Source organism: Pteropus medius, unplaced genomic scaffold (genome assembly GCF_902729225.1).
Source record: "Pteropus medius unplaced genomic scaffold, Ma_sr-lr_union100, whole genome shotgun sequence".
In the NCBI taxonomy this organism is placed as follows: Eukaryota; Metazoa; Chordata; class Mammalia; order Chiroptera; family Pteropodidae; genus Pteropus; species Pteropus medius.
In genome coordinates this window covers 6,840,703-6,855,677 of record NW_024344241.1, presented here as the reverse complement: position 1 = coordinate 6,855,677, position 14,975 = coordinate 6,840,703, and the positions used below count along the sequence as shown (strand labels likewise).

Genomic DNA, 14,975 nt, shown 5'->3' with positions numbered 1-14,975 from the left:
AAATGAAAATGAAAACACAATGACTCAAAATCTATGGGACACAGAGAAAGCAATCCTAAGAGGGAAATTCATAGCAATACAGGCCTACCTCAGAAACAAGAAAAAGCTCAAATAAACAATCCAACCTTACACTTAAAAGAACTAGAGAAAGAACAGCAAACAAAGCACAAAGTGAATAGAAGGAAGGAAATAATAAAGATTAGAGTGGAAATAAATGAAATAGAGTCTAGAAAGACAATCACGAGATTAATGAAACCAAGAGCTGGTTCTTTGAAAGGATAAACAAAATTAACAGACTCTTAGCCAGACTTGTCCAGGAAAAAAGAAAGAGCACTCAAATAAAATCAGAAATGAAAGAGGAAAAACAACCATGGACTTTAAAGAAATACAATGGATCATAAGAAAATATTATGAGCAATCATATGCCAACAAATTGGACAATCTGGAAGAAATGGACACATTCCTAGAAACATACAATCTCTCAAGAATGAGTCAAGAAGAAACAGAAAATCTGAACCAACTGATTACCACCAATGAAATAGAATCAATCAGCAATCAAAAACCTCCCCCAAAAAACAAAAGTCCTGGACCAGATGGCTTCATAGGTGAATTTTACCAAACAGTCGAAGAAGAATTGTCACCTATTCTCGAACTATTCCCAAAAATTCAAGAAGAGAGAAGGCTTCCTAACCCCTTTTATGAGGCCACCATTACCTTGATTCCAAAACCAGACACAGAGATTACCAAAAAAGAAAACTATAGACCGATATCTCTTATGAACATTGATGCAAAAATCCTCAACAGCATATTTGCAAACAGAATTCAGCAATACATTAAAAATACCATACACCATGATCAAGTTGGATTTATTCCTGGGGTGCAAGGTTGGTACAATATCCTCAAATCAGAAAAAGCGTTCGACAAAATCCAGCATCCATTTATGATAAAAACTCTCAGCAAAGTGAGAATAGAGGGAACATAACTCAACATACTAAAGGCCATATATGACAAACCTACAGCTAACATCATACTCAATGGGGAAAGGCTAAAAGTATTTTCCTTAAGATCAGAAACAAGACAAGGATGCCCACTTTCACCACTCCTCTTTAACATCGTATTGGAAGTCTTAGCCACAGCAATAAGACAAGAAAAAGAAGTAAAAGGCATCCAAATTGGAAAGTAAGAAGTAAAACTCTCGTTATTTGCCGATGACATGATACTATATAGAGAGAACCCTAAAGATTCCACCAAAAAACTGTTAGAATTGATCAATGAATTCAGTAAAGTAGCAGGTTACAAAATAAATATTCAGAAGTCAGTGGCATTTTTATACACCAATGATGAACTTTCAGAAAGAGAAATTAAGAAAACAATTTCATTTACAATTGCATCAAAAACTATAAAATATCTGGGAATCAAATTAATCCCTTGGTAAAAGATCTGTTTCAGAAAGTTATAAGTCATTGAAAAAAGAAATTGAAGAAGATACAAAGAAATGGAAGCATATACTGTGCTAATGGGTAGGAAGAATCAACATCATTAAAATATTTGGCCATACTACCCAAAGCAATCTATAGATTCAATGCAATCCCTATCAAAATACCAAAGGCATTTTCAGAGACATAGAATAAGCAATCCTAAAATTTATATGGAACCATAAAAGACCCTGAATAGCCACAGCAATCTTGAGAAAGAAGAACAAAGTTGGAAGTATTACACTACCTGATATCAAACTATACTACAAGTCTACAGTATTCAAAACACATGGTACAGCAAAGGAAACCATCAACAAAACAAAAAGACAACTGAATGATTGAGAGAAGTTATTCACTAATGATATATCTGATAAGGGGTTAATATCCAAAATATATAAAGAACTTATACAACTCAACAACAACAACAAAACAATCCAATTAAAAAATGCTCAGAAGACTTGAACAGACACTTCTCCAAAGAGGAAATACAGATGGCTAATAGATACATGGAAAGATGCTCAAGATCGCTAACCATCAGAGAAATGCAAATTAAAACCACAATGTGATATCACCTGACACCGGTCATAAGGGCTATCATCAATAAATCAAAGAATAACAAGTGTTGGCGAGGATGTGGAGAAAAGGGAACCGTCATACACCATTGGTGGGATTGCAAGTTGGTACAGCCGTTATGGAAAACAGTATGGAGGTTTCTCAAAAAACTAAAAATGGATATACCTTTTGACCCAGCAATTGCACTTCTGGGTATTTATCCAAAGAAAACCAAAATAATAATTCGGAAAGATCTATGCACCCCAATATTCATGGCAGCACAATTTTCAATAGCCAAGATATGGAAGCAACCTAAATGCCCAACAACAGATGATTGGATAAAGAAAATATGATTCGTATATACAATGGATTATTATTCAGCAATTAAAAAAAACGAAATCCTACCATTTGCAATGACATGGATAGGCCTAGAGGTTATTATGCTGAGTGAAATAAGTCAGACAGAAAGATAAATATCATATGATTTCACTTATATGCAGAATCTAAGGAACAGAAAGAACAAACTAATCAAAAACAGACTCATAAATATAGTGGACAATTTGGTGACGGACAGAGGGGAGGGAGCTTGGGAAGCAGGGAGAATGGGGTGAAGGTTTAAAGAAGTACAAATCAGTAGTTGATAGATGGTCATGAGGATGGGGAGCATGGCATAGTGGATGCAGTTAGCATTAATATGTTGGCTAGGTGGAAAGTCAGGGGAGGGAGGGAGCAATTGGGGGGATCGTTTTATGAACCATATAGATGTCTAACCAATGTACTGTACATTTAAAACTAATTAAAATAAATTAATAATAATAATAATAATAATAATAATAATAAAAGGCCAAATGAGAGGCAACAAGCATTTACTTGAGAACCAAAAAGATAGCTATTCAGGAAGCACCGATTCGGGCAGAAACCCAAATAGTGTTCTAATTAGGAGGTAGAGGAAAGGGATATTTATGAGAAATGGAAAGGAAACAATTATATCAATGAAGGGGAATAATTAAATCAGTAGAAGGAAGGTATTTGAATAAGTGCATATAAACTAACACAGTGATGTTATTTCTGGGGGATATTTTCAATTTTTAGTCAAGTAGTCATCAGTCCAGTAGTTATAACAACATCTTCTATAAAGCAAAATCAAGATTAGACTATAATAAAAATAAAAGCATTTATTTGAGCAAAAAGAGCTGCAGCCTAGGAGACACAGATTCTGGTAGCAACATAAATAGTGTTTCACTGCAACAAAGGAGAGGCTGCTTTTTATAGAGAAACTTCCCACCCATTCTTCCCATCTTTATCAGTTCATGCGAATGTTTCCAAATTGTGCAATTCTGGTTGGTCAGGGTAGGTAATAGTCTATTGGCTGGAGGGTAACTTGGCCACGCAAGGTGAAACTGCCTTGCAGTGGTCCACGCAGGTGGTGTAAACAGTCAGGGTGCTGCAGGAAGTCAGAAGTTCAGTTCGTGGTTTTCCCAATGGTACAAGGGTTGTGAGAAGCCTCGATGGGCAAAGAGCTGCTAGGCTCTAGTTTAAATACAGGCCCATTTAACCACAGGGTGTCCATCTTGACAGATATATTTCTTCTGGGGGTTTACACTACTTCTTGTTATCTTTGAAAACAGTTGTTTGGGTCACGATGCTGCTTTAGGCTCAGTCCAAAGGTTATTTTGCCCTGTTTTAACATTCCAAAGTTTTGAGGTATAAGACATGAGATGAGATGACAGCTCTGACTCCATTTTAAAGTGGTTCCATGTATATTATTTTTTTACAATGGGAAGTGTTAATTCACCAACTATTGAATAAAAGCTTTTTGTGCCAAGCCCCTCTGCAGCGTTGGACAAGATGGGTGCTGACCTGCCCTCGTGAAGCAGACCACCGAGTGGGTGGGAATTTAAATGAACCCATGGGTAGAACAGAGCACTATGAGAATTGAGTGGGAGGGCTGGGAATTATAGGAACACATGGTTGGGGGCCCAATTTAGCCAGAAAGTTCGTGGGCCTTCCTGAGGAAAGGGTCTATAAGTTGAAACATGGAACAACAATTATAAACAAGTGGCTATGAAATATTTTCCTGTTTGCATGAAGGGCTTACTAAAAATAACCCAGAATTAAATTCTTGAGGTGGAAAGAGAGATTACTGCTTGGAAGGGAGAAGGGAACATGAAAATTTCCCCTTAATTTGGGCTCAGCTGTGTTTACAATCAACAAGGCAAGGGTGATAGATATTAGGCCTTAAGAATTCTATCTTTGTCTCCTCCCTCTACATCTCTCCTTTTTCCTCCATCCTTCTTTCCTCCCTTCCTTTCTTTTGCCATGCAACTAGAAAAAGAGGCAGCTCTGACTCAAGGTCTGCAAAAAATGGTTGGTTTTATTTTGTTTTATCCAGTTAACTGCAGGCAGCTTCCTGGTCAAAATACATTGTCTTCTTAAGCAAACAGAGCACTTTCAAGTTCCCTGATAGGAGTTACCCAAAGCCTTCCCTAACTCTGGTTCAGCCCTTCTCACCTCTCCCCACACCCAAATCAGCTGCTGTCCAGTTGCGCGATCATACTCTGAACCAGGGCTACAGTTGCTTTTACAATAAACATTCACAGTGCACTTTTGATTAAAGTGCCAGGAATCAGGTTATGTTCTGGAAAGGAAAAGAATGAACAGTGTTACAGCCTTCAATATTATGTTATACTGTGGATCCTAAACAATGGCCTGAAATTAAGTACAAAAGAAATATGGCTCCGGCCCTTACACGTTTATTCACCACCTCTTCTCTGTCTGTCCCTTCTGTGACCATTTTATGTTTTCTCTTGTTACCAAAATAAAAAGGATTCTTTTGCCTGCATACATCAAAGCCAAATGAGACGTGAGCAGGGGTTTACAGCAAAGAAAGTAAAGGTTTATTTAAGGAAATGGTGCCAAGCCCAGAGACACAGGTGAACTAGTACTCAAAGACTGGCTTCTCAGTGACATATAGGTTACAGATTGTATAGGCAAAACCACAAGACACTGCAGTTTAGGGGTTTCAGGGTTGTGTTGGGAGCCGATTGGTCAGAGGTGAGGTAAGGGTATTTAATCATTTCTTCAGGTCTTGAGGACAGTTCTGAGGTCTTTTTGGGAATTCCTCTGTCCGGTCTCATGGAAAAGTTGCCAGGGGCTTGTTCCACCTTAGGGCTCAGAAGCTGAAATGTAACTTAGATTGAGATGTAATCTTTAGCCTGCCAGGTGTCTAGGCCAGTGACCTTTTAGTTAGGTCCAGCCTATTGCCTTCTGCTGCCTCGAGGGTTGCTGATTATCTGGGGGAAAGGCTGGGTCTCTGAGGGCCATAGACAGAGATATGATATCTAGAACTAGGACTTAAAAATAAATTTAATCAAAGTCATAAGGACCCTTAGTTTCAGTCTCTCCATACCATTGTCCATGTTGATCCCTTGTCTTAGAATGCCCTATCAGATGTTCAGCTCATGAGCCTTTTTCTCGATTTTTTCAGCTTATCTTCCATAATCCTTTGTTGTTTGTCTCTCTCCATAAACAAACACCTAAATTTTAGTCCTTAGTTCTGCCACTTACTACCCATGTGATCTTCTACAAGTTACTAAAACTTTTTGTCCTGAATCCCTCATTTGTAAAATGAAGATAATGGTTCTTGCTTTGCCTATGGCCTAGAATTGTTATAAAAATCAAATATATAGGGGGGAAGGAGGAGGTAGCTGGAGTAAAGGAGGTCAAATATGTGGTGACAGAAAGAAATCTAACTAAGGGAGGTGAACACACAGTATAAATATATATATGCCTTACTGTTAAAGTGTACCTCTGAAATGTATTTGATTTCGTTAACCAATGTCACCATAAAAAAATTAATTAATTTTAAAAAATCAAATATACAAAGTCGATTAAAGGTGGTTTCTAATTGCAAAAGTATTCTACACATATATATTATGTTCTGTCTCGTTAAATGTGGACTTGTTTTTCTTTCATATCTTGTAAAATCCTTGAAGAACAGCACCATGTTTTACCTATCTTCCTGATTCTCAGAATTCCTAGCAGATTTCAACAGTGCTTTGGGCATCAGCCAGAGGATGAGCGGCACTGCAGGGATGACAAGCCCATCACAAATTCAACATGAATGACATTCCTTGGAGCTGTGCAGACAAATGAGGACCTCCCCTTCCTCGGGAGAGGATCCTAACATACCAGGAAATAAATCAGCCTTGCTTTGCCACAACTGTAGTTGTAATTTAATTTTTAAACTATCTCTAACCCCCAAGAACAGATACTCAGAAAGGTGTTTTTTAGATGTGGGGGAACAGAGCACAACACCAAGCAATGACTTGTGACGTTTAGATCCACACTGTTCAGGGAGTGGAATGACCACACTTGGCTCCCCAGCCACATGGGGCAGCTCCAGAACCTGAGCCTGTATGTCCTCTGCAGAAGACATGAGAACTGAAGCTGCCAATACATCATCTCCACCTGTTTGTTCTCATTCTAAAAGGATGCAGATATAATTGAAACCAGATGATTGTGAATGAAAAAGGGGTTCTATGGAAAGTAACCTCACAGGGTGATCTGATCATAAATTTCTAACTGAGCAGGTCATGGTGGATAGTCACACCCCAGGCCCATAACTATTTAGTGAAAGGTTTTAAACCAGCCTTGTCTGTTGTTCTTGTGCATCTAGGTTAACACACCTTTGAAATGCCGGAAGTAATACCCCTCGAAGGGGTAACCACTCTCAAATGAGCACGTGATCTTAACTATTCTGTAGTCTGTCCCCATCTTGCTTTCTCCCACCTTCATGTAATTTTCCTTATGTTCTCTCTTTAATTCCAAATGCATAAAAGAAACTGCAAACTGTTATCCTCTGAAACATTTGGGATCTTGCTTCCCAGCAATTGTTGTCAGTTTGGGCTCAAGTAAACTCTTATAAAAATTTTCTACATATTTGGACATTTCTTATGTCAACATGATTATAACCAGAGGATCAAAAGGAGAAGGTAAAAGGTCTTAACTTACTAAAAATATGAACTTAGAATATTCACATGATCAGATAAAATCATCTCTGGTGTTTAGGTACTCATTTGCATTTAAAAACTCAAAACAAATTTTTGTGATTTTTGAAATCTCGTGGCTCCCGTAACAAAGTACCACAGTCTGAGTGGCTTAAAACAGTAGTCCCCAATCTTTTTGGCACCCGGCGCTCTTATGAGAATCTAATGACTAATGATCTGAGGTGGAGCTGAGGCAGTGATGCTAGCGCTGGAGAGCGGCTGCAAATACAGATGAAGCTTCACTCCCTTGCCTGCCGCTCACCTCCTGCTATGCGGCCCAGTTCCTAACAGGCCACAGACCCAGTACTGGTCCACGGCCTAGGGGTTAGGGACCCCTGGCTTAAACAACAGAAATTTCTTTCCTCACAGTTCTGGAGGCTGAAGGTCCAAGATCAAGATGCCAGCAAGGTTGGTTTCTTCCAAGGCCTTTCTCCTTGGCTTGTAGACAACCATTTTCTTCCTTTGTCCCTTCACATCATCTTCCCACTGTGTGCGTCTATGTCCAAATTTCCTCTTCTTAGAAGAACATCAGTCACCTTGGCTTACAGCCCACCCATGTGACCTCATTTTACCTTGATATCTTTAAAGGTATCTCCACATGCACTCACATTCTGAAGTACTGGAGATTAGGATACCAATATACACATCTGAGGGGACACAATTCAGCTTATAACAGTACCCCAATGTTTCAAGACAGTTTCTGCATAGGTAGACATAGCCTTGTCTTGCTAATTTTAAAAGACTCTTTTTCTAGTTTTTCATCAAACTGTTTGAGCTTCTTTCCTTTGAAGTATATAGTATTGATGAAGACCATTTTTATCAATAAATCAATTGAATTGGTAAGGAATACCTCTAAATTTTTTATTTTTTAAAAAAAGAAATAAAGTAGGTCTAAGTAATACTTAAACACATATGCTGTGATAAACACATAAAGAATATATTATGAACTGAGAATCGACTTCTCAAACTATGGTTATCATGCCTATAAGTCAATTTAACATAAATTGGCTATTGCTATCAAACAGAAATTCTTGAGGTTTTGTAGAGTGTTTGAAACTATTTTGACAATATGGAGTTCAGAGAGTTTGGGCTGGTTGTTGTCTCTGCAAGAAGGCAAATTACAATTATTTTAAAAAGAAGGTAGGAATAAATAGAAAATATTAAATAGTTTATAAAATCGAGAGTATTTATAAAATAAATGAGCAGAGAGTGAAATTGTAGCCGCATCTAGCTTTATGAAAGAAACTTTTCAAGATTGTAGAAATAGAAGAACGAAAAGAATCCTGCCACTCTGGGAGTGGAGAAATTCAAAGTAGGGCTAGGAGGATGGCATAAGGAAAATGACTGGAATGACAATGTGAACAATTGTGGAAGGTGGGGTGTCTAGAATTAGACACCAACGACCTTACTGGGAACTATCATGAAGCGGGGCTCCTGGGCCTGCTCCAAGCCAGCCCTGCTGCAGTGCCTCTGTGAGCGGTCGATGTCATGGTCAGTCACATCCCCGAGGTTACCCAGAAACAGGAGACAGCCAGCCATGATATACTTGAGCACGATGCCAGCACCCTCCAAGTTTCCATGCACAACCGGGGCTGCATTGCTGCAGCCAAACAGCAGGGACACTACCCGGCAGCTCAGCCACAGGACAGCCTGCCCATCCAGGAAGCGGGCACCGGCCCCATGCCCTGCATAGATCAGGCATGGATCGCAAGAACTTGAGACACGTTAATGTCATTAATCCTCACAACGCACCCCCTAGAAGGAAGATTCTAACATGATCCCCACTGGATGCTAGGAGCAAGGAGGCTTCTCACAGCTCCCCAGTGGAAGTTTGGCTTGGGCTACTCAATGCAAGAATCACTCCCACTTGTAATATCGGTCAGAGATCTACAAGGGCATTTTTTTTTTTCATTTTTGTATTCCCAGTATCTGAGCCAAAGTTAACATTCATATGTGTAAGCTAAACTGGAGGAAACTGTCTCAAATACCAGGCGATCCTTTTTGGCTGCAATGAGCATATTCTTGTGCTATGGAGAGTATTGCCATCCCAACAGTAAGTGAAGAGATGACTAAAGGAAAATTTATTTGCTGATGACTTTTGTTATAAAGCTTTTAAAAAATCTCCCAGAATGATTAACAGTAGAGCACTTTTCCTTATATAATAATCTTACTGATTTACATGTGCCATGGAAATCCTAATGACAACATAAAATTTAAAGCTCTTGCTTTCAGACCTTTTTGCCACTTTATATGTTGCTTGGACATGTCTGCAACATCAGCAAAGGACAGCCCTTCTGGCTTGGCCTGATGAAATCTCTGGCAAGACTATTTAAAATCCAGGAGGAAACACCAATATTAAAACTATCCTCTGACTCCGAAATAGTCAATAACTCTTCTGAGAAATAAAAGCCCTAAAAGTTGTTCTGACAAGAGAGATAGCTTCCTACCAACAATCTCAGATTGTCATACATATATGGACTACAGTTTAGAGGACTACAGTTTAGAGGACTAGAGTTTAGAGAAGATAGAGCAACAACAGTAGCCAACCAGCCACTCACAAATGGAGAAAATGGTAGCCTCTTGTGGTGAGGATCAATCCTAAGATGATTAGCTCTATCCCCTGACTTTTGGGGAAGGAAGAGGGGATGGACTTTGAGTTCAACCGTGCGGCCAATGATGAATCAATCATGCTTACACCAAAGCAGCTCACAGGTCTTCCAGGTTGGTTAACACGCGGAGGTGCTGGGAGGGTGGTGTGCCCAGAGAGGGCATGGAAACTCTATGTACCCGCTCCCATACATTGTCCAATGCAGTTTCATTCTTTATAATAAACAAGCAACTAAAAGTAAAGTGCCTTCATGAATTCTGTGACTCATTCTAACAAATTATCAAATGAATGGGTGGCTCTCGGGAACTCCAAATTTGTAGTATTCTGGGCAGAAATATAGGTATCGCGGGCACCCCATTTGCAGCTGGCATCCCCACTTCAGGGAGCAGTCTTGTGGGACTAAGTCCTTTAACTTGTGAGAAATGCCCTAACTCTGGGTAGTTAGTACAAAATTAAATTGAATTTTTGGACACCCAGTTGGTATCAAAGAACTGGTTGGAAAAAACTTCTCAAGGATCTCTATTCTTGCTTACTGATAGTGTTGCTAAGTTCATAACTACTTTTTCTTATCAGTCATGATCTCATTAGGCATGGCTTGCTGAGAGAAAAGCATGTCTTCCCTCCAGAGAGCCTGCTGGCATTCTAAGCTAGTTCTCAGTTCCTAGATTGTTAATGTCAGTGAGGAGTGACAGGAAACCTTCACGAATGTCATTACCTCCACAGAAAGTACCTTTTGAAAAAAGAGAAATAGAGTACCTAAGTGTTGCCCTTTAATTTCCCAAAAAGAATGCAGTAGGTGTTCACCAAGGAAAATCTTTCTACTCAGCTCCACAGGGTCTTTTCCTGTTTTAACAGAGAAGTGTATTGACTTTGTCTGGAAAGTTCACACATTTGGAGAAGGATCATGTGATAAAATTAGAAAAAGACCAAGCAGCAGTATTACAATTTGAAAGACTGAAACTGGCTCTGTTCATAAGTAACCAACAATGAATAAAAATGACAATTAGAACATCTAATCGGAATGCATACAGAAGTGCCCTGACCACAATTAAAGCTGTTATGCTCACATACTTGTGTTAATCATTTGTGATTAATTAATAAAAGGACATTTGTAACACTTTGTGCTCTCCCTGCTCTAGCCATGCAAGTTGACCTGTTCCTCAAGACAGAGAATGCAGAGTATTTGGGGTGAATCTTACTATGTCTTTGTCCACTAAAACCGAATTAGCTAATATCTTTACTATTTTTAATAAACACGAAAAACTTATTAACTTAAAATTTTGGTTTCTCAAATGTTAGTCTGAAATAAATTCCAAAATAGAGTAATATGAAAAAAATGAAAATTTAAAGATTGTAAAGAAAAATACAGGTAAATATTTTCATAATCCTAATGCCGAGAGGACTTTCTAGGCATGACTCCAAAGGAAGAAGGTGTAAAGAAAAGGTGATAAAACTGACTGTTAAAATTAAAAGGTGGCATGGAAATGTATTTATGGATATTGAACAAAGTTCACATGAGATTACGTCAAGTGAAATATTTGTAGGTAGGACATCTCTAGCTTATTTAGCAGCTAAAATAATAAAGATCCAGAAACATGTTATTTTGTGCATCTTTTCTTCTCCTAACCCTATTTTAGCAGACATTAACTAAAATGAGTATCACCAGCAATCTTGCTTGTGGGACATTGTATAAGAATGATCTCTTCTTTCTCAATGTCTCAGTAAAACAAGGGGGCAGGATGCTCAGAGACACCGTTTTGGATTAAAAGAGTTTTAAGAGACATAATAAAATTTGATGCATAGCCCTTGAATGAATTCATTTTTGAAGAAACAACTGTAAAAGATATTTACAGGACCACAAGGAAATTCGAATATGAATTGAGCATGGGAAAATAAGTGTTTATTTGATAAATATAAAGATGGTATTATGGTTATGCAGGAAAACGTTCTTTTTAAAAATAAGAAATGTGTACTGAAAATGTCATGATGTATATAATTCACTAATTTTTTTACAGCAATATCCAATGTTAAGCCCATCTGTCAAATTTTCCATTTCAGATTTTTCACTTCTAGAATTCTTTTTTCTTTCAGTTTCTATTTCTCTATTGAGTTTCCCCATCTGTTCACTCATCATCTCATGTATTCCTTAAATCCCTTAACATATTTACAAGAGCCGCATTGCATTCCTGGCTAATTCCAACATTTGTATCATTTTTGTGTGTTTCTATTGACTGCTTTTTTTTTCTCCTGGTTATGGGTCATATCAACTTACATTTTAGGATGTTTAATAATTTTTTACTCTATGCTGAACATAGTTGATTATGTTGCCTGCCTTTAAATAGAGTTGAGTTTGTTCTTACTTGGTGGCTCAGTTTGATGCTGCTGAGGTTAAGTTTTGTTAGAGAGGGTTTAGAATAGCCCTTATTTTAGGGGTTAAGTTAACACAAGTACTAAGGCCAGAGTTTTCTGAAGTCTCAACTAAATGCCCAAGTTGTTCAGCAGGGGTTCCTTAACTCTGGCGGGTCAAAAATCTAACAGTGTCCAGTGCTATGCAACCTGGAATCCCAGTTCAGCCCACATGCTTGCAGCTTAGAATTCAAAGACTAAAGGAAACTTCTACGCATATTTTGGGGGCTACTTTTCTGTGTTTCTCCTTCTTCTGTGGTGCCATGTCCTGCATGTAATGTAAGTTGTTCCAGCAGCCTTGGCCCCTGGTCTCTGTTCTGCCCAATGAGACTGCTCCTTTCTGTTTGGGCTCCTCTTCCCTGTGCTGCCATTTGGAAAGTGCCCCAGGCAGAAGATGAAATTCATCTCCCGTGCTGCCCTTATTTCAAAGATCAGAGCCTTGCACTGTCTCCCCAGTACCAGAAAGCAGTTGGTTCATATATCTTGTCCAGTTCTATGGTTAATTATAATGGGAGTGTAAATCCAATACTTGTTACTCCATCTTGGCTAGAACTAGAAGTGACGTCAACTTGCTTATTAACCTCTGAGCCTCTGAGCTAGATCAGTGGTTCTCAAACTTAAGCATGGATCAGAATCCTCTGGAGGATCTCATTCTCAGAGTTGCTGAAGTTGGGAAGGGGTGCTCAAGTATTTCTATTTCTAACACATTCCCAGGTGATTCTAATATTGCTCATACAAAGACCACACTTTGGAGAACCACTGGACTAGATTCTTGTTTTCAGCACTGGTCATACACAGAAATCACCTCTGTAAAAAACTTGGGGAGGTTTTTTAAAATACCAATGCTCAGGCACCAACCTAAAATAATTAGAATTCCTAGTGGAAGGTAGATAAGAGATAGATTGTTTGTTTGTCTGTTTGAATAGTAGCCTAATCTTTAAAACTGTTCCATCTATCCTCATTCCTTCTCCAGAGGAACTAATCTTATATGCAAATGTCAATGTGTGCATCATTATTTTCTTTTTATTGATTTAATTATATTGGTAGTTAAAACTACACGTATGATAAATAAATTCAAACATTGCAAAGGAGCACACTGAAAAAATAAAATATGCCCAGGAGATTTTCCTGTATAGCCAAAGTGGAGTATCCCTACGCTAGATGTTTTTAGTGTCCATTCTAGCTCCAACTTTCTAGAATCCCATACAGAGGGACATTTGCAAAGGGGAAGGAGAGACAAGGAAAGCAAGATGGTAGGAAAAGAAAATCTTTCCAAGTACAATCCTCAACTTCAAAAGATGGGACACAGAAGCACCCCAGCGGAGATGGCATCCAAGAGAGGCCTCTCAAAACTGCATCAGTTTGAATTAACCTGAGGCTGTATGTGTGCTGTACGATTCTGCCTGTATTCAGACTTAATTCTAGGCCAGGCAACACTTTCTCCATCTACAATATAAGTGTCCAGTGTAAAAGTTGGATGTTTTCTTTGACAATTATACGGCCTGTATTTTTATAGCTAACATACACAGTAGTTTAGAGTTTATAAAGCACTTTCACATACATATCTCACTGGTTTATAAATATCTCATGAAGCAGTAGGCCAGACTGATATTATCTTTTATAAGGCTCTGATAAGTTATGAGGCTTCAGAAAGGTTCATTAGTGAATCACTGGCACAACCTGGACTTTAAAGCTGATCAACTCACTCCAGGCCTAGTGCTTTCGCACAGGACAACAGAATCTCTGAGTTTATATAAAAAGTGAGCCCTGGAGGAATTTATCACAGATCTTCAAGGTCTTACCAAAATTTCACTTTCTTTCCCATTCCAACAGCACTGGCAGAAGTCTTCAGGAGCAGCTCTATAAAGGTGTGAAAAAATAAGGTATGATTGCATCAGTTAGGATAGGCTTGGTTACATTGCGGTAACAAATAATCCCCAAATCTCAGTGGCTTAATATAACAAAGAGTCATTTATTCTTCAGTCTATATGTCCATGATGGATAGGCGAGGCCCTGGGGAACCCAGGCCAGTGAAATAGCCATCATCTCAAATGTTGCTGATGCCATGCTCGAGGAACAAAAGGAATTCTGGAGGATCTCAAACTATCAGTTAAATATTTCTGTGTATGTCTCTTCTACATACAACTCAATAGCCAGAACTAGTCATATGGCCCCACAAGGGAGCCAAATAGTGTAATTATGCCATGTGTTAGAAGGGAAGAAAACCAGAAACTTTTGACAAACAACTCTTAATGACTACACACAATTCTTCCTCCTTTTGCCATGGAGGCCTCTGGGCATTTGGGCTGTGGTGTTTCTTTTTTGCCCCAGAAAAAGTATGGCCAAAACAGAGGAGACATTCAGGGGAGGAAAAACAAAAACAAAAACAAAACAAACCATTGTGTGAAGGGTTTTCTTCACATCGTTTCTTTAAAAGATGGATGGCAAGGGTGCCGTTTGCTTCAGAGCAGGCCTCCATGGCAGAGGGTCTAGAACCAAAGCGTAGGGAGAAACATATCATGTGTGTTTGCCAGTATATTCATGCTCAAGAAGGACAGGCGACTTCTCAGAGCCAGCAGAATATTCAAGGGGTTGGAGGGGAGGAGTGGCTTGGCTGTTGCATAACCCAAGGGAATTGGAGGGAGGAAGGGGTGATCGAGAAGCCAACTCTCCTCTTTTCTCTTTCACTCTCACTCAGAGAACTTTGCCAAGCAGCATGAAGACCAGGCAAGGCTGGGCAGTGGTGAAGTATGAGGTGATACTTGTTAAGGGAGGGAGCAATACCAGTGGCAGCTCTCAGAGAACATTTGGTTTCAGAGAGGAAAGATAAGGCCTGTCAGACCTAAAGTACCGCCCCTTTATAGACCCTTCATTTGTAACCACACC

General features: G+C 39.0%; 1 long non-coding RNA gene across 1 annotated transcript in view; it reads right to left on the bottom strand.

Annotated features, from left to right (window-relative positions):
• LOC120607716 (uncharacterized) overlaps window positions 1–14,975 on the bottom strand; it is an 18,223-nt gene extending 3,248 nt beyond the window's left edge. The window contains exons 1-2 of the long non-coding RNA XR_005654222.1: window positions 14,487–14,975; window positions 13,892–13,949 (exon numbers count right to left, since the gene is read on the bottom strand). This is a non-coding gene — a long non-coding RNA (uncharacterized LOC120607716). The remainder of the gene's footprint in view (window positions 1–13,891; window positions 13,950–14,486) is intronic.